The sequence below is a fragment of the Eptesicus fuscus genome, chromosome 4, assembly GCF_027574615.1.
Source record: "Eptesicus fuscus isolate TK198812 chromosome 4, DD_ASM_mEF_20220401, whole genome shotgun sequence".
NCBI classification, from domain to species: Eukaryota; Metazoa; Chordata; class Mammalia; order Chiroptera; family Vespertilionidae; genus Eptesicus; species Eptesicus fuscus.
The window spans coordinates 75,440,781-75,461,338 of NC_072476.1; the positions used below are offsets into that span (position 1 = coordinate 75,440,781).

The 20,558-nt window shown below is 42.0% G+C and overlaps 1 pseudogene; it reads right to left on the bottom strand.

Annotated features, from left to right (window-relative positions):
- Positions 1-13,016: 13,016 nt before the first annotated feature.
- On the bottom strand, positions 13,017-13,520 carry LOC103305182 (ubiquitin-conjugating enzyme E2 L3-like; annotated as a pseudogene).
- Between the last annotated feature and the right edge of the window lie 7,038 nt (positions 13,521-20,558).

Sequence of the window (20,558 nt, forward strand, 5' to 3'; positions counted from 1 at the left end):
CTATATATATATTAAAAAATAACAAAAAATAACACATGAGAGAGCATGTTTAAAATACACGTTCCTAAGCCCCAGAGAGAGAGTCTGTAGATATTCTGATGCAATAAGTCTGACTTAGCAGCCCCTCACGTGTTCTAGAAATCTCAGCCATCATCAGGTGGCAGACTTCTCAGTCACCCCTGGCTGGAGTCAATCACAGTTGGACCTTAAGCTTATTCCCTGAGATGTAATTTAAATGATTTGGGCGAGAAGGGCAGGGGAGAGAGAGATCACTTCTCTTCATTTTCACTCTCAAGTAGTCTCAGATTTCAATGGAGCCTTAATTTTCAGCTAATTAACCTGTCAATCTTACTTAGAAGAAATTGGTTTCCTTCTACAGAATTGGGAAGACCGCACCGAAGCCTGAAGAGGTGTTTGCTAGCTTTCTGACAGTCTTAGATAAGGCTCTTCTGATCCCAAATTACAGAACTCTACCCTAGCCAACATAGATGGATAGGTAGGTAGGTAGATAGATACATAGAGATAGATAGATAGATAGATAGATAGATAGATAGATAGATAGATAATAGATAGATAGATAGATAGATAGATAGATAGATAGATAGATCAAGAAGTCCCAGGAAAATCTGAACAACCAGCCTGAGGGAGGGCTGCACTCAAGGTAGTTTCAGTCCTTGGCATTAGCAACCCTTCCAGGCTGCTGTCCTCACTCAGCAGCCTGCCTTCCTATTACCTGTTCTTCTCAGTTCGAACTTCCAAATGCCTCAGAGACAAATCAGATTGGCTTCATTGAGGTCAGGAAGTCTCCTGGACCAATCAGCTATGGCTAAGAATAGTGTCATGTATTTAGACATGGCAGTTGAGGGTCCATCCGAGTGAAAAGGGGCCAGTTCTCAGAGCAGGCAAATGAGAGAGTGACAACTGTCCCAAGATGCAGCCACTCCCCTGACTCCTCCCCCAACTCCTACCCTTCATCCTTCTCTGGGGACAGATCTTTAACCTTCTCCTAGCATAGACCATTCCTGTCTTCCGTTCCCAGTCCACACTCCATTCCAGATCAACCCACTGCTGACAGGTCTCTGGAATCCTCCTTCCCTACAGGTCCCACCCTGTGAAATGTGGACTCTTGTTCATCTGCACACTTACACTGTCCTGTGAAATCCCCTCTCTGAAGGGGATTCATTTAGAATCAATGAGATGACATTGCTCTTTGGAGAAAAGAGACCAGGAAATCAGAGCCAGTAAGTCTTGCCTTGGGTTATTTTTCTGGCGGCAGTGATGGGCCACATTGAGTCATCCATACTGGTTTCCTTTGTGACTAATACCTCACACTGGAGAGCATACTGACTGATTGGGGGACAGGACAGCCTTTGGCTGACTGGGAAACAGGGCTTTCCCCTGTGGGAAGGCTGGGTGGCCAGTGCAGGGAGTGAAAAGTTAATCCAGGCACAATAGCACCACACCCTAAATGAAATGAGTTGCCAGTTCTGAAAATGACTTATGCCATTCGAGTCAACTCTCCTCCCCTCAATCTCTCCTTCAAGGGTGAGCTGACCACACTGTTAGAAATCAAAGCAGTTTCCTTGGGTACCGTCATACTTTCTTGCTCCACAGAAACTATCCCAGTGACCACATCATCAAACATTAGCTATCATAGCACAGTTAGTTCTTAAAGACATGGCAAGATGCCACGAAACTCAGATATGCTGTCCTTTGAATGGAACTCAGAAAAACACATAATGGAAATGCTTAGATTACGTTGTGTGCCACCGGGGCCAGTTACATAACCTCTGTGACTTTTCTCACCAGCAAGATGACAGAATAATAGTCCCTCCCTCGGGGGACTGTTAAAATGATTAAGTGTAAAAAAGTTAGAGCAGTTCCTGGCATGTGGTAAGTGCTCAATAAATGGTAGTCATCCTAGTCATTTCCTGGCACACTCTGGTAATGTCTGATACACCTCGTCTCTGTGAGAGTATCCTTCGTTGAAATATTGGTCTATGGGTCTTTTCTCACCCCTAGACTAGGGCTGCAGGTGGGAGCCCCTTCTTACTTATATCTCTAGCATCCAAACAGCCAGTGATGCTGATGCATGAGGGAATGGGTGCTGGAGTACCAGGTGTGTCACCGGGACTGAGATGTAATAAAGAGAACTGTGACCCCAGATTTCTTTAGCCTGTGTGAGGAGTGAATGTGTGAATTGGAGGGTTTGTCCAAAGATCATAAAGAGAGAGTGGAGAGGACTAGCCAGGAGTTTCCAGTGACCTTGGGCAAGTTGGTTAACCATTCTTAGCCTCAGCTTCTTCATCTGTAACATATGGATTGGACCTACCTTGGAGCACTGTGTGAGAACTGAATGCAATAATAGGAGTAAACTGCTTGGCACATGATAAGCCTAAGTAATAACTGTTCAAGAAATAAATAACTATGCAAGTCATAGTTTCCTCACCAAAAGTGATGAGTAACTCAATGACAAAAGCCGATAATATCGCCCACTAATGCCTCAGGCTCTGCCTCTGCTTTTACCTTCTAGACAGTGATCCGGTGTCCTAGGTGGACTTACCTGGAGGAGAGCCAGGACTTACCAGTCAACGGGCTTCCACTTGACCCTTTTGAGTGTTGTTTGAAATGAGCATTTATGAGTATTCTCTTAGAGTCCCAGTGAGCTGGCACGACTCCTAGTGACAGGAAGGGATGATAGTGACAGGTGGCAGCCCCCTCATGTTCAGCCACCCAGCTCCAGCATATACACAGGAGGCACCAGCTTATCTGCTTCTCTCTCTAATAGCAAGAGACCAATATTGGACAGCAGATTTAGGTATAATGAAGCTTATGGCTACAGCACTATTCGTAGAAGGGCAAGTTACATTACCATGCTCTACTACTCTGGGAATACTCTTTGGGAAGGCACACTGATCATTCTGATTCATAGTTTTAAATAAAACATACTTTTAATGGTTTGAAATGTATATTCTTAAGCTTCAAAAAGTGAGATGTAAAAGACTATATTGTGAAGAAATTCATGTAAAATGTTTAAATGTATAAACTGTTTCTAGAAAGATTTATGATAAACTGATGATCTTAGAGGCCTATGGATAGAGAAGTTGAGTCATTGGAGGATGAGGGTAAAGGGAAACTTTTCATTGTGTATCCTCTTCAATCTTTTATTATTTTGAACCATGTAAATATATTTTCTTGCTCAAAAAGCACATTTTTAAAATGTTAAGAAATTCAATGAGAGAATCCATTTCTGCCACATGTAGTAATTTCCTAAAGTTTCTTACGCTTATGGTTAATTCTCGCTCGTGGCCTTAGGTAGTTAGTTCAAAAATTATAATTTAGTCATTCCATTCTTAAGGATATTTATTTTCTAATTGTCTTTTAGGCTACCTGTCACTTGGTTATTGATTTCCACTCACTCTTTTTAAATCACAACAAAATTTTTGCAGGGAAATTTTTTTAATTTGAAAGGGAGCAAATAGTTCGAATAATGTCCAAATAGTGTTTTCTGACTGGGGGATGGAGGAAAGTGAGTTAAAAGCAAAAAAAGGAAAGGCAAACATTTTAAAATGCTCATTTTCTGTTTCCATTCATTATGAGATCATTGTGATATTTGGTTGAACATTTTATTATTGAACTTGCGCTTTATCTCTAGTCATATGTGTAGTAAAATGAATGGAGTGTTTAGTGACCCTACTGACAGGTAAGTTTCCCCTTTTTCCATTCCTCCTTCTAATGAAGTTGCTCCTAAATGTGGTTCTGGAAAAATCTTAACCCAGGAGAAAACAAAACCATTACCATCAGCCAACACCTCACCAGTAGATTATTTATACTGTAAAAGGAAATAATTTATGTGTAAGCTACCTGCTTTCAGCGTCTGCCTAATCTAAAATATCCCAGAAACCAAAAGCTGGTGTTGAAATTAACAAAACAAAATAGTTAGTGGACATCCACATGGCTTCCTATCATACTGCGAAATTTTATGCCGTTTCCTATAGTGGAGGCTCACTCTTTAAGGAGCCATTTTTAATCATGACTGACCTGATTCTCTTCTGACCTGCCCAGCAACATCCTCATGTGCTTCCTGGAAACTCCTCCTCTGCTCTCGAGTAAGGAATGCCCCTCAGGCCACCATGGAGATCATCTTTGCACTTATTATTTTGACAAAAGGATGCTTGAGACACAAACATAACTAGGGACAAGGACATTGAAACTAGCAAAGAGAGAAATTAATCCGGAGTTGGTATAGAGTTTAACAACTGGAAATGGGTTTCTTAAAAGGACATTCTGACCTCCATGGTTGTGGCAGCAAAATCGTGTAAGCCAAAAATTTCCCCATGAGTTCTGGCAGGAAAATCCCATTTTCTTTTATCAAAGAAATGTAGTTTATCCCCTTCTGCTTCCAATTAGAAAGAGAGCATGATTTTTCTTGATGCTGATACCCCAAGAATTCACAGTAAGCCCCACCGGGAATATGATACCTGTAACTCAGCAGTTAGACCCAGTGCTTATGGAAAAAAGCTAGGATAGGAGTACTTCCTCCAGACTGAACTATGCTAGGGTTTAAACCTACCTTTTCACTCTCCTTTGAAAGGTGTGTGAATGCCCCACGTTGGGCTGCCAGTTGTGAGTGTACCCGCCACATCCTGAGTGGGGTTCAGGGTTCGGGCTCTGGAGGAGGCTACACACAAATGAAAGAGACAAGACAAGAAAATACTAATTTGGGAATGGGGGTCCAGGCAGGAGCCCAGATCAAGAGGAAGGACTCCGCTTTGCTCTGGCCTTGCTATCTCTTTTATTCAGGTTTTGGGATACACCCATTGCCCTTAGGCAGGCAATTCCAATAATAGCCAATCAGCAAGGATTTACATAAAACTAAAAGGTGGAAGTTGCTTCAGCTACCATTGTCTCAACTAAACCGTGGGTGCAGAGCTCTGACCTTTCAGAGCTCAAGGTCTCCAGCCTTCCGGGTTCCTTGTCAACACCTCTCTGCTAGTGAAGACAATGGGCGGCTTCCAACACAGGTGAGCATGAGCCTAAATGGAAGTGGGTAGTAATGGATTCCCGAGGAACCAGTACCTGTGAAATAGACCACTGTTACATTGGAGACATGGCTAATTTGTGGTGCTCACAGGCCATGATGCAATCTAATCAGAAACATTAAAACCAATTTCTGCAGTCTAACTGAAGACCCAAAACAAGAGTTTACGAGCCTGGTGAGAGGATGAATACAAAGGTGCCTCCTGGGAATATTCTTATGATCACAAAAATATACATCCCAAGCCACTATTTTCTCGGCACATCATGCATTTCTCCAGATGGGAATGGAAGTTTTCAATGGGAATAGCAACAGTGCAGTCCTTTGCTGTCCAAAGTAGACCTTGTCTCCCAGACAAAGCCACTCATCTTGAGCTGTCTCCCTGTGGGTTGGGGGTGGGCTGGGGAGGGAGGCTGCTTCTTTGTCCACCAGGTTGCATCAGCACTGGAATCCTGAGTCAGGGAATTCAAGACGATGGATGAGTCAGGGTCCTTCTCTGTCAGTTTCAGTACAGTAATATGCACTATAGAATTCTGGACTTAAACTCCAGACCCAAGTAAAGCTGATGCATGCCATGATAAGGAAGACAAATTTGGAAAGCCTAGATGTTGTGACAACACAATTTATGTGTAATTCAGAGTGTAAGTTAAGGATTTCATTCATTTACTCATTCATCCATTCCTTAAGACATGGGTGGGCAAAAGTAAGTTTACAGTTGTCAGTACATGAAACACAGAGTTAATAAAGCTATTGTACTAATCATAACCTGCATGTATTTTTCCATACAAGCAACTGTAAACCTACTTTTGCCCACCCCCTGTATATTAAGCTCCTGGTCAAAGGAGCTATACACAATCCTAGGGCGTGCCATTCACAGCTGTTTCCATGCTCTGTGCAAGGCTTGTGGGCACAAGGTATAGTCCTGCTCATGTGCAGTGGGAGAAAAGCACAAGAGGTTGAGCAATTGCAATACAGAAAGCAGAAAGACCTAAGATGGAATGAACAGCGCTAGCGAACCTGGGGGCTCACAGGGGGACACTTATCCCAGCCTTGGGGGATGGAGGGAAGCTACCTGGAAAGGTCCGCACCCTAGAAGGAGCAGATAGGATGTAGCCAAGTGGAGAGGAGGGAGAACAGTCCAGGGTGAAGAGACAGGCAAATGCACAGAGAGGAGGGAGAGGAGGTACTGTACCCAGAAGAAGCCATTTTGGACCAGCTAAGTAGACAGAGGAAAGAAAACAGTTGCCAAGAAAAGGAGAGGAGAGAAGGGGAGGAGAAAGACCGGAAGTGGGAGGGAAAGACAGGGGAGAGCAGGTCAGAAGAGGAGAGAATGTAGCCAGAGCCCAAAGCTGCTTTTGTTCTTCCCCTCCCTGTGTCCAGTGATCACATTGTCCTGGTGTCAGCATGTGACCACACTGTTCCTTACAATCAAGAGTAGCAGGGGCTCCTGATACTCCACAGACTGAAATGCAAGTTGGGTATTTTTTAAACATGCAGCTGATTAGCATGTGACTTACAAAGAGTTGTTCAAGTAAACTGCCACTTTAGCTTAGAACCCATTGTCTGGGTTGAAACAGCTACTGAGGACTGGAGGGGGAACATCTAGTTTTGTCCCTTTCTGTTCAACACTCCCTCTGCTCCTGCGGGCTTCCCGCCCACCTGAAGAAATGCTCACTCTGAACTCTCCCTTCTTCTAGTCTTAAGGCTCAACCATTGGGCATCCATCCATGGAATAACTAAAGGAAATACTGGCTGCTGACTTTTCAAAGCTAATGATATGGCATAATGGAGTAGGAAAAAAAGGCTGCAAAATAAGTTTAAAAACATAAATAACAAAACAAGTTTTCCTACATATCAATTCTTTTATCTTCATAATTCCTACACTTAAAAAAACCCCAGTTCAATGAATAACTGCTTAACAAGAATAAGAACAAAAAGAGTTTTAACCTTATTTTGACAAATTTATTCTCTTCTCCTCACTTTGCCACTTCCTATTCAATCATCGTCTATTAATTTTTTCACACCAAACCGATAAAGTCAGAAACCAATAAAGCAAAGTTACCGAACATAAACATCTCTAGCCTACCTCTTTCTTATAGTTTTGTTCCTCATTTTTCTTCTCACTTCCCCTTAAAGAGAATTTTTCTCTCTTTCCTGAATGGGCTCAAGCCCATAATTAGTCCTGTGAAAACTTGTACAGGATTTTATTTTCAAACATTTTCACATACAAAATGCCTTGAGGGCTCTAATCTCAACATAATGATCTCCAAAAATACGTTGTCTATTTTTAAGAGAGAGGAAAAGAAATTCTAAGAAGCCTAGTTACAAATCAGTAATAGGCTTTGCAAACAGTTGTAGCCATAAACAAAAGAAAAGATTTTCTCATATTTCCTACTTGGTAAACATCCATGTCTTTATTTGCTTAGCCACATCTTCCAATTATAATCATCATCTTCAGGTATGAAAAAAGAAATATACTATTGGGGTCATTAATGTCCCTCTTCTCACGTCCAGCTTTCTATAGTCTGCTTAACGTTTTCTTATTACCAACCATTTTTAGTCCATCCAATCTTCCCTTAGCCTCTATGCAAAAGGGGTTGTGCCTGAGGGCTTAAAATTGAGCAAGCAGCAATCCAATGTCACCAACGTTTTCTTTATCTCCCTGGTAGCCATGGGGGCCTGTCACCCTCCTGCGGGTGCCCTCCACATTCCCTTGAGTGAGCCATTTCCCATGGTGTGTGAACCACACTCTATCTACTTCTCTCTGAAAGTTTCAATTCTTAAAATGTGCTAATACTGAATCTTTTCTTCATTTCCTCCCAAGAAATTGAATTCCTCTCTAGGAGATATACTTTTCTCTCAGAATTTTTTTTATCTTTTCTCTCTCTTTTTTTTTTTTTTGCTACCTCCTTTATAAGATTCTTTCTACCCTTGAATCCATTCTATATCAGTGTTCTCTCTTTCTGCCCATCTAAGGGGCAAGATATAAGTGAATTCTCTTTCTCCGACCCGTTCTCTTCATATCTTAAAAACAACTGAAGAAATTTGTTCTTAGTCAAAGCTTTTTAAAATACGATTAAGTACTGATTACCCTTGAGTGTGGAATTGTGGTGGTTTGGGCATAAGGATTGAGAGGAGAATAGGGCACCTTTATATTTTATTTTACATAGTTTTACTTTAAGTTTTTATGGTAATAATATACTTTTCTGTAATGAAAAGATATTTCTTTTATTCAAAAATATTTTTACATTGTTCAGAAGGGAAAGGATTCCCACCTCATGCTTTCTAAACTCTGAGATGATGATTATTAACATTTTCATCACTAGTTACTCATTGAAAAGATGAGGGGAACAGAGAGAGTGAGAGACTGTGAACCTCAGAGAGACAGTATTATTCAAAGTCAGCAATCAATCCCTTTACCCGTGATTCAGCCGTGAGCATTAACTGAGTTCTGTGAACACCATGCCAGGAAGGCTGCACATGAGAGAGTTGAGGTAAGTATGAAATAAACTAGGTAAGTTATGTTGATGTCCCTTAGGAACTTCTGATTCAAAAGAAAAAGGTGGCTCTCAATTTTTCCTCTATACAATTTGATATACTCAGAAATCTTTCAAAATCAGCACACGTTGCAATTGTAATCAATCACACACACACACACACACACACACACACACACACACACACACACACTACTCACGCACGCACGCACGCACGCGTATGCATGCACACACACTCCCAAACAAAGCTCTCCTTCTGCTGAGGTTGATCAGTTTAATCAGGTTTCCTTCTGAATGCCTAACACTAAGGTCTGGTATTTGCCAGATCCCAGCAGGGGTCTAGAGGGCAAAGGGCCCTGCTGGAGGGCAGCCTTCCAGGGGCCAAGAGCAGAGGCGTCATGGGTGGAGAAAAGAATCAGAGGGAAGAATAGGAAATACTCAGCACAGGTGTGAAGACTGTTATTTTTTTAAATAAATCTTTGTTGTTCAAATTATTACAGATGTTCCTCTTCTCCCTCTCCCCCATAACTCCCCTCAACCCGGTTCCCACCCCACCCCATGCCCTTACCCCCTGCCACTGTCTTCATCCATAGGTGTAAGATTTTTGTCCAATCTCTTCCCGCACCCCCCATACCCCCATTCCCTGAGAATTGTCAGTCCACTCCCTTTCTATGCCCCTGATTCTATTATATTCACCAGTTTATTCTGTTCATCAGATTTTTTATTCACTTGATTTTTAGATTCACTTGTTGATAGATATGTATTTGTTGTCACTTTGTTGTTCATAATTTTTATCTTTACCTCTTTCTTCTTCTTCCTCTTCTTAAAGAATACCCTTCAGCACTTCATATAATACTGGTTTGGTGGGGATAAACTCCTTTAGCTTTTTCTTATCTGTGAAGCTCTTTATCTGACCTTCAATTCTGAATGATAGCTTTGCTGGGTAGAGTAATCTTGGTTGTAGGTTCTTGCTATTCATCACTTTGAATATTTCTTGCCACTCCCTTCTGGCCTGCATAGTTTCTGTTGAGAATCAGCTGACAGTTGTATGGGTACTCCCTTATAAGTAACTAACTGTTTTTCTCTTGCTGCTTTTAATATTCTCTCTTTGTCTTTTGCCCTTGGCATTTTAATTATGATGTGTCTTGGTGTGGTCCTCTTTGGATTCCTCTTGTTTGGGGTTCTCTGTGCTTCCTGGACTTGTAAGTCTATTTCTTTCACCAGGTAAGGTAAGTTTTCTGTCATTATTTCTTCAAATAGGTTTATCTTGCTCTCTCTCTTCTTCTGGCACCCCCATAATTCGCATTTTGGTACGTTTGAAGTTGTCCCAGAGGCTCCTTACACTATCTTCATATTTTTGGATTCTTTTTTCCTTTTGCTCGTCCGAGTGGGTGTTTTTTGCTTCCTTGTATTTCAAATCTTTGACTTGATTCTTGGGATCCTCTAGTCTACTGTTAAATTTCTGTATATTTTTCTTTATTCCAGTCAGTGTATGCTTAATTTCTGACTGGCCTTTTCCTTTTTTTTTGGCATTCTCACTAAGATCCTTGAAGGTCTCACTAAGTTCCTCGGAGGTTTCTAGAAGATTTTTGAGTAACCTTATAACTGTGGTTTTAAACTCTATATCCAATAGTTTGCTTTCCTCCATTTCTTTTATTTGTGACATGTTTCTTTGTCTCTGCGTTTTGGCTGCTTTCCTGTGTTGATAGAATGGCCTTGTGTGCTAGGTGTCCTATAGGGCCCAGTGGCTCAGCCTCCCCAATCACCTGAGGTGGACACTCTTGGTGCACCCCTTTGTGGGCTGTTTGCACAGTCTGTTGTAGTTAAGCCTTGATTGCTGTTGGTATCAGTGGGAGGAATTGACCTCCAGGCCAATTGGCTGTGAGGACCAGCTATGTCTACAATGGAAGAACTGCTGTGCTGGAGACACCCTTATGGGGCAGGACTTCAATGGGGCTTTGGTGCTCACTGAGTCTGCCCCTTGAGTGTGTTGCTTATGGATGTGAAGAGTTGTAATCTGATATGGTCTCACTCTGACCACTGGGTACACTGGCTCTTGGATCTCCAAGGAGGTGCAAAGTCAGCCACTGCCTGAGGCCACCCAGCAGAAGCTACAGAGACATCAGCAGATTCCTCCTCTTTGTTTGGGGTTTGGAAGTCCCCAAATGAGGCCCAGCTGTGAAGCAAGGCAGGCTACTGCTGCCAAGAGCCTTGGGCCTTCTTTTGGGAGCTTTTGAGCTCTCTGACCCAGCTGCAGTTTGTTAGGTTAGGCTGCGAAAAGACAGGCCATTCATATGCAAAAGCCACTGCACACAGCTTAGGTGGGGTTGTAAATTGGGTGGGGCGGGGTCTCAGGGAGTCACCAGGGCAGAGCAAACAGAAATGGCTGCCAGTCAGCCCTGCACCAGGAAGGTCCCCGCATCTCCATGTCTCTACGTCCTGCACCCCCACGCAGGAACAATGATCGCTGGGAGCACCTCTGAGAGAAAGCCGCCCTCGCATTCCAGCCCGGTGCCAGACAGTCCAGTTTCTCCCCGTATGAGTCTGGGTCCTCAGAGTCTTGCCCAGAACTGGAGTTCAGAGCAATCGGGAGCTTGTATCTCCCACCCAATTGAAACTTCCACTCAGCCAGTTTTCCTGTGGTTCTGGATAATAGCTGTTTTGTCTTTTAGTTGTAGTTTTGATGTGGCTGTGAGAGGCAGCAAGTACAGGTGTTTACCTATGCCGCCATCTTGGTTCTCCAAGCATCAAGACTAAGTTATTTTAGTGGCTATGTTTATAGGACATCATAATCAAGTGTCGAAGCACATATTCTAAAACTGAGTCACAGCCATTATATTTGCCATAAATAAATCTGCCTGGTGGATCTAAGCTTCGTGATGCTCCCAACCAGATTCACAGGCCTAGACTAGAGAATTAGGGGGAAATTGCCAGTCTCTGGAATGCTCTTTTCAATGACAACCTATTTAATTGTGACACACGTGGGTCAAGGTATTTTTCCAAGCCCAGGTCCAGGCTATTTAATGGTCTGTCTCTCAGTTGCCTTCCTGATTCTCATAACCTTTTCGCAGATCTCCAGGCCTTTCCAAACTTAATTGCTATGTCTAACATTGCGATCTGAAAGTTACTCATCTCTAGCATCACATTCCAAAATATCGACATCTTCTGGATTTCCCATATAAAAGAGGCTCTATTTACAGAATTGAACTTGTCCTCAGGGTTTCCCACACATTCGTTTTTAAGGGCTGGCATGTATCTTAAGGTAGGAATACTTTATTTCTGCTTTCTTACTACATTCAAAATACCTTTGCTCTTAAGGAATTTTTTTGACAGCTTAATCTTATCAACCACAGTAAAATCTCTTTGGAAAACTCTTCTGGCAAGTACAGTATTATTTCTATGAAAAGCTTTTCCTCATGGTAGACTCATAAGCAAAAAATAGTCTCAGAGGTTATCTATGCTGATCCCTTCATTTGACTGATGAGAAAAATTCTTCCTGCTTTTTTCTTTGTTAATGACAGTACTTAGATTTCAACTAATCTCTTCCTCTCCCATTTGTTCTCCCATATCATTTATCTTTCAACTGGAGTCTAAGATCTCCCACACCTCTAATAACTCAAGATAAATACAAAAAAAAAAAAAAAATGTGAGGTTGCTTTCTCCCAGAGAGCCTTTCCTATATTCCACTCCCCAGATCCAATTACTGATGACATTGGGATTCTGTCTTGTAGAGTCTCCATAGGTTTATAGCAGGAATGTAGAATTTTTCCAGGAATTGCACACTCTTGCCACACCTACACTTTTCCCAGAACTTTTCTGGGTCGTAGTGGTCGAGTCTAGTGCACATGCAGCAGGCACATTACCAGCACCGCTCCCCCTCTCCCCGCCCGCCCCCCCCGCCCCCCGCCCACACCACACACACACACGCACACACACACACACACACACACCTGATCCTCACAACCCCTTGTGAAGTGGAATTATTGTTCCCATATTAAAGGGGAAGAAACAAAGACTTTGATAACAAGTGTCTCCAGGCAACTTAGCTAGTTGGGGACAGAGCTGAAATATAAGCTTGAGGTTTCTGACTCCAACTTCTGCACATCATTATTTTCCTTGATGTCCAAGAAGCCAAGTGCTTGGTTTCTCTTCCTCTCTTTTACACTCTACTGATCTGCTCAACCCCATGTCACCAAAAGAGAGACAAGAGAATGATGGAGAAGAAAACACCACCAGTCCCTCCCCTGACTCACCTAGAGTCAAGGTCACCAGGAAGGTCTCTGCTTTTGTTTTATTATCCCTGGAAAACATCAATACATTTTTTTTTTTGAACATCTTAAATTTTTAATCCTTTCTTTACAGGTTACCTAAGACCACTTTTGATTAAGAAAACTGTAGAAAGTTAGTAACTGCCACAAGCAAATGCCAGGTGGTGGCCCGTGTCAATTTTCCACAGTGTACTGCTTTGCAGGGTATCTGAATGCACTGCTTGGGGTCTCTGCTCACACTTGCTGGAAGCAGTTGTGGCAGATTTTAGTCCACAGGTCGCTTTTCCCCATATTTCTTTGTAAACTTTTCAGCATTCTTACAGAACTTTTTACTGTCCTTAGAGTATTCTTCAGCTAGGTCAGCCCGAAGGGGGTGCTCAGGCTGGGGGTCATCCACCAGTGCTATAGAGACTGGATTACTTGGTCGGTTTTCGTTGCTGGATTCCAGTTTTCAGCACTAATTACTGGCAGACAGACCTGTCCCTTTTCATCGATGTTGGGGTGATAGATCTTTGTTTTAAATGTAATCTTTGGTGGTTTGAATGAGTATTCTGCTGGAAAGTTGCTTTTGATTCTGAAGGCCCCCTTTTCATATGGAGGGTTGTCAGGAACAATAAGCCCTTGCCAAGCTTCATCAACCTGGATGTTATGGAAGTTTTTCATTCCACATTTGTGGATTTCTTCAAGCTCCTTCATCAGCCTCCTGCTGGCCGCCATCTTGGATCTGGTCAATACGTTAATTTTTAACCACTTCTTCCCTCCTGCTTTTTCCCACACCCTCTTCTTAATATTAATTTAACATTAGGCTTACTGTAACATATCTCTAATAGTAAATTTCCTGCTGTGTTTTAGGATTTTCCCCTCTTTGATGCAGCTCTTTTTTTCCCCATTCTTGAAACAATCTGTTAGAGACTATGACTGCCTGAAAACTTTTCCTAATCACTATTTTGATTCAGTATAATACTTTGGGGGCAGTTTTAGGAATATAGTAAATGGGACAGAGGAGAATTAGTGTTCCCATGAACAACAACAAAAAAGCTAGTCACACCAAAACACAATCCATAAAATAAAAGGACTTCATCAAAATTAAAACCATATGTGCTTCAAAGGACCCCACTAAGACACTGAAAAGCAAATAACAGACTAGGAAAAAATATTTGTAAATCATGTATCTAATAAAGGACTTATATCAGAATATTAAAAAAAAAACTTTCACAATTAAATAATAAGACAAATAATTCAATTTAAAAATAAGTAAATGATTTAAATAGATTTTTCATCAAAGACATAGAAATATTTAATAAGAATATGAAGATGTTTCATGTCATTACCCATTAGAGAAATGCAAACAATAATGAGTTATCTTTTCACACTCACTAGAATAACTAGAATCAAGACAGACAATAACAAGTGTTGGAGGGGATGGGGAGAAATGGGAACCTTTATACGTTGCTGATGAAGATGTAAAGTGGGAGAGCCACTTTGGAAAATGGTTTGGTAGTTTCTTAAAAAGTAAAGCATAAACTCATCATACAGCCCAGCAATTCTGCTCTGAAGTATCTACCTAAGACAAATAAAGCCAAATGTTTACACAGAGACTTGCACAGAATGTTCATTGCAATATTATTCATAATAGCCAAACATTATGCCAATTGAAAGAAACCAGATGTACAAAAGAGTACATATTATATTCCATTGATATGAAATCGATAGAGACAGAAATTAGATTGGTGCCTGATGCTGAGGGTAGTAGGGAGATTTACTGCAAAAGAGCATAAGAAAACTTTTGAGACAATGGAAAAGTTCTAAAACTGAGTGTGGTGATGGTTGCACAACTGCCAATTGGTTAAAAATAATTGAATGCTTACAATGGGTAAATTTTATGGTATGCAAATTAAAAAGATTGTGTTTTTTTGTTTTGTTTGTTTCAACTTTGCTAAGTTTTTATCTTTAGCTTTATTGACATTTAAATTAATAAGCCCACCCTACTTTATCATGCATTTATTCATTTCTGGGAAAACTCTAGCATCATATAGGAGAGATTACAAACATATTACATTGTCCCCTTGGTGCCAATTACCCTTGCTAGGCAAGTGAGCAACAGTAAGCTATAAATAGACTTTAAAGTGTATGTTGATTTCCTTTCATGGGTATATCAAATTTTGACAACATTAGTTAATGTCTTCCAAATCTAACATTGAATAAACATACACATTTGAAATGCTGGCTCTTAAACCTGAAAGAATGGTTTCATTTTATCCAGTCAATTAAAAGATTTAAAGACAAGTGGTGAAAAGAGGCCATATATTTTGCCTTTATCAAGGTCAATTTTTTAAAATCAAAATCTGGGACCTCTGTTACCTACCACATTGGGCTTCTTCCTACAAAGGGAGCATTAACCTATTCTGGTTTCATGTTGGTAGAAGGTCAAGAATGTTGCCATTTGTCCTCACCCACTCAAACATCACATGGCCTGCTTTAGAGCTATGCTATTTTAGTAATGAGAATTATCCCGCTTGGGAAGAGCCAGAGTAGCTGAAGAAACCTGACCAGAGTGGCTAATGGACAGAATCGCCCTGTTTTGATTTTCAGTAGCTGGAATAAAATTACATTTCCTTGTTAGATTACTTACACAATAGTTATTTTTACATAACATAATTTATAACTGGGCTCTGGCTGCACACCTGTGACAGTTTACCCATCAGATACCAAATATGCTTTCATCTATTAAGGTAAGAAGTTTTATGACCCTTGGCAACAATAAAATAACCATGAACAATAGAGGAAATTAGGTTGCGATTCATTAAATAACTCCAATTTAAATGTTATAATATGGGTGGATTCTCTGAGTGCTCACAAATTTGAATCCTCCCTATGTCTATATGGAAATGCAACGGCTCTGATAATGTGTCTCCAGAACCATAGCCAGCTAGTTGCCAAGAGACTCACCATAAAGTATTTACCTTGATAATTTACTAGGACTTGGGTATCAGTCTTAAAACTAGAAATCTTATCAATCCATTGCTTGATAATTGATGGATATTTAACAGACACTGAGAATGGACACCCCGCCTCAAGGACAAACTCACAATAACCAAGCTCACAGGGATTGATATACACAAACCAGAATGCAAATCCACGAATTTACTGTGAATCATCAAGCCATTTGGAACTCTAGAAGACTTGTATTAGCAAATGGGTGCATCCCCCTCTCACTCCCAGCTAGGGGCAGCCAACTTACCCAAAGGTGAGGATATCATCATAACGCTGGCAATTAATTAATCCTAAGGAGCATCTCTCCACTCAGAAAGGGGGGTGCCCTTTCACCCACCAGAGGGACAGTTTGCCATGGAACCGGAAACATTTCAGCCTGCTCTCCCACTCTCCTTTTTGTCTCCATGGTGAGCCATCCACCTCTGACTGGCACACTCAGCCAGGTACAGTCATTTCAAAGGGGCCTGGAGTCACTCGACCTCTTAAGGATATGTGGGTTATCTCTACTATGTAACATGATGTATTGATTTTGGAGGATAATTTATAATTGACATGTTGAACAAGAACAATTCTTAGGATATACTCATCAAGCAGCTTTCTCTTCTGTGTCCACCATCTCCTTAAATGCACTCTGGGCTAGTTCTTCAGCAGCCCCTGGAAGAAATCTGGAACAAACTTATTATTTTTCTGTTTACTATCTGGAAATAAAAAATAAGTTATGGTCTCAATTCAGTAAGCAAAATATCCAGCTTTATATAGGCACTGAAACTCTTAGCATGATTTAAAATTGAGAGTCATCCCTCCCTCCAGCTTGTGACAATCAGACAGAAGAGGGGGCTTAATTGGTTTCTCACTGTGTGTTTCAAAATAACACACAGCTCAGGCCGTCATAACAAAATACCACTGACTGGGTGGTTTAAACAACAGAAATTTATTTCTCACAGTTCTGTAGGCTGGGAAGTCTAAAATCAAGGTGCTGGTCAGTTCAGTTCTGAGTAAAGACTCTCTCCCTAACTTGCAGACAGTCACCTTCTTGCTGTGTCCACACAAGGTAGAAAGATATCTTCTGGTGTCTCTTCTGAAAAGGACACTAATCCTGTTGAATCAGGACTCAACCCTTAGGACCTCATGTGACCTTAATTACCTCCTTCAGCTACAGTGAAGGTTGGGGCTTCAATTTATGAATTCAAGGGGACACAATTCATTCACTGACACCAACTTGTATCTCCTCTTCCTTCCCCTCTTGTACCTAGTGTTTGACCCATGTATAGAGGGATAGAAGATTTAATGAAGCAGGACCATTTATATTTGTCTGAAGCTGGTGTGAGCCTTCAGCACACTCCCCAGGCCAGGCAGAGTGTAAACTTGATTCCTTCTCTTAGAATTCCTTCTCTGTCAACTCTTGGGGGACATTCTTGATAAGGTTGCTATACTCTCCTCCTGCTCCCTGTTTATGGCTCTTCCCTCAATTCCTAAGATTCCAGGGCTAACCTCCAGCCACTTTCTGCTGAGGCTCCGTCTCCCCTTTAGCTACCTACTTGTCCAGACATGAGTGAGTTCCACACCAGCTCTCTCTAGAGTGTGGGCCATTTTATCCATTAGCAACCCTCACACTTCCTTTTACTTTCTTCCTTTTGAATCCCAAACTCTGGGATAACAGGTCAGTCACAATGCAGCAACCAAATCGTCTTTGCTCCTGTAGTCAGAACGTCTCTCATTTTTACATCCCCCAGGCAGGAGTCAGAATGCACCCCACCTCCACCCCCCTCTTCTCTCCCAAACTACAGAGGACACATTTCTAGCTTTCTGAATAGTATCTCTGAAGCCCTTCTCTCTTGACCTGAGGGAGGAGAAAATCACGCCCCCTATACAGTCCTCCTTTCTATAACCCATATGAAGAATTGGTCCTTAGCATCTGTTCCAACCTGTTTTGTGTGTGTGTACTTTCCTATACTACTATGAGGGAGGAAAAGACTCTCCTCTTCTTGGGCAGGTCTAGTAATAAAATCTATGTGAGACATTAACAAGAGAAAATAACCAGATTTAATTACATTCATACATATGAGAACCCACATACATGAGATCTCACATACATGAGTAGTTCAAGGGCAAAGTTAAAATGAAGTATATATGACATTCTGAGCTAAGGAGGAGGGAAGGTGCCTTGGGGCTTCAGAGGAGAGGAAGGTCATTGCAGGATGATAAGAAGAGCAGATGTGCAGTAATTAGATGTTTGCCCTGCCATATAGATAGATCATAAAGAGTTATTGCTGGTGGTAACTCTTATTATAGACCCGGCCCCTAATTAAAATTCTTCTAGGTAGTTAGAGGGGGAGGAGAGAAGTTTTTCTTGAGCCTGCAGGGTCTTTGTTACCTTTAATTGAAAATAATCCTCATACTACAGAGGCACATCTTGGGGGGACTTGTTCTGAACCCCTGTACTATAAAATTGAAAATAATCACTTTTAGATTCTCTTGCAGTTAGGGTTTTGGATGCAAATTATGTTCTGCCCATTGATGGCACTTGAACAAGATTTGAAAAGCAGAATGGAGGATGAGGAGAGGGCTAGTCTCCCTGCATTCAAGGCCATGAAGATGGATAAGGACTTTTCTGCATCCATGATCCAGTGTCCAACCATTATTTTCATGGACACTGAGTATTTGCATGAATGATGACAGAGGTTCCCCTATCTCTGGCTCACAGTTCTGGTGGAATGATCTTTTATATATATTTAAATATATATAAAAGAAATATATATACATATATTTCTTTTTATTGATTTCAGAGAGGAATGGAGAGGAAGAGATAGAAACATCAATGATGAGAGAGAATCATTGATTGGCTACCTCCTGCATGTTTCCTACTGGGGATAGAGATGGCAATCTGGGCATGTGCCCTTGACCAGAATTGAACCTGGTACCCTTCAGTCTGCAGGCCGATGCTCTCTCTACTGGGCCAAACCGGCTAAGGCTGGTGGTATGATCTTGACATCAGCAGTGCTGGAGGTCTAGTGATGGTCTCTGGGCTCCTCACCTCTGGATGGTGGCCAGAGCAGCAACTCCCCTGGGAGCCCCTTCAGCCGTCCTGTTCTGAAAGTCATTTCTGTAGGCCAGGCCTGAAATCTATTCCTCCCACCTTTCTAAAATTTTCTCAACACCAAATTCCTTGAAGCAAACTTCATTCTGATGAAAATATCTAGAGTGGCTTACTATTTCCTGCAACTGATCCCTGACTGATACGCCTCCCGGTAGGAAAGGGAGTGGGAAGTGAAATTCACTGCACATCAACAACTAGTCTGAAACTTCCATTTTAACATCCTCTGTACACTCCCTGAGGCCAGTCCCTATGCCCATCCCTTGCAGAGCCCTCCTCCAGAGAGCCTGCCCTGGTCCAGTGGAAAGGACCCATGTGTTTAAGTTAACTCACTTCCCTCACAATGAAGACAATATCTTCATTTTTATATATTCACATACTCAAGAATCTATCCAGTATTTCATTTACTTGACTAACGACAGTGTCATTTTTCCAACTTTAAAGCATTGACCAAATCCCTTGACTCTGACATGGCTGAGCCCCAGGAGCAGGCAGAGAGGAGGGCGAACATCAGGAATCTGAGAAGAGCAACTTCTCCCTCAGATACTCACTCCACCAACTAACATCGCACCCAAGGAGACGGTTCTTTCACTTGGGTCTTGCTCCCTGACAAAATGCAGATAGCTCGACCATTATGACAGGCAAAGCCTACGATCCAGCTGTGCCTCCTCCGAGTTCACCCTAACCTGTCCTCAGAGCAGAGTTAGATGAGGAGGCAGCAGAGAGAACATGAGGACTGGCCAGCCGTACGGGGAATGAGTGTGCGGCCTGGGGAGGGCCTCTCTTCCTCCATTTCCCCAAAACAAGCCATGTCATAAAATACGAGAAATGTTGTTTGAGGTGAATAATTAACTTTCTTTTAATACTATCATGTAGAGTGTAAATAAAAACATCTTTTGGGAACTTTACTATTTGACTTGCTTTATAAATAGTCTAAGCAAAAAATGGGTTGCTTGCTCTACAGACGCAATTTCAAGATTAGACCTCTAGCCCCTCCTTCCACTCAAACTGCTGTCCCTAAACCCTCCACTATATTAATTCTGGAGCTTCCACTGTGGTCTGGGGCATGAGAAAGTGGAGGCTGCCCTCCAAGGTGGGGGAAGGCTGAGAATGGGGACACGGAGTCCCAGACAAGGTTGGACCTCTTTTGTCATTTTGCCTGGAGGCAACACACAGCACTTCTGGAAGCTTCATTGTTGGCACGCTTAACCTCCAAATAACTGCATGAGAAACCGTCCCCTCCCAAAGCTTGCATCATGCCTTTTTATTCCAATCTGAGTCATGGCAATGTTCTCTGAGTCTTCTGCCAGGACTTAATCAAAGCTTTACAATGTCCTTCCTACGTGAATACTTTCTGGCTTCTCCCTTAAATTTTGTTTTGGCGACAGAATAGCCTTTTGGAAAAATGGCTCCAGGATCTCCGGCGTTCCAAGGATCTCCTCGCCGCAGGTCCCTGGTCTCCCCTGTGGCCTCCCTCTTCGCTGTGGGGTGGGGGTGGGAGTCCGCAAGGTCACCAACTCCCTCCGTCCTTCCCTCTTCCCTTGCCCGTTGGGTCACTTCCCTGCCTCCTTCCTTGCATTATTTTCTCCACCCAAATCTTCTCCCCCTCTCAGCGCCCTCCAATCCCCAAGGGACAGTGGCGTTCCCTGGATCCCAGGCTGAGAAGC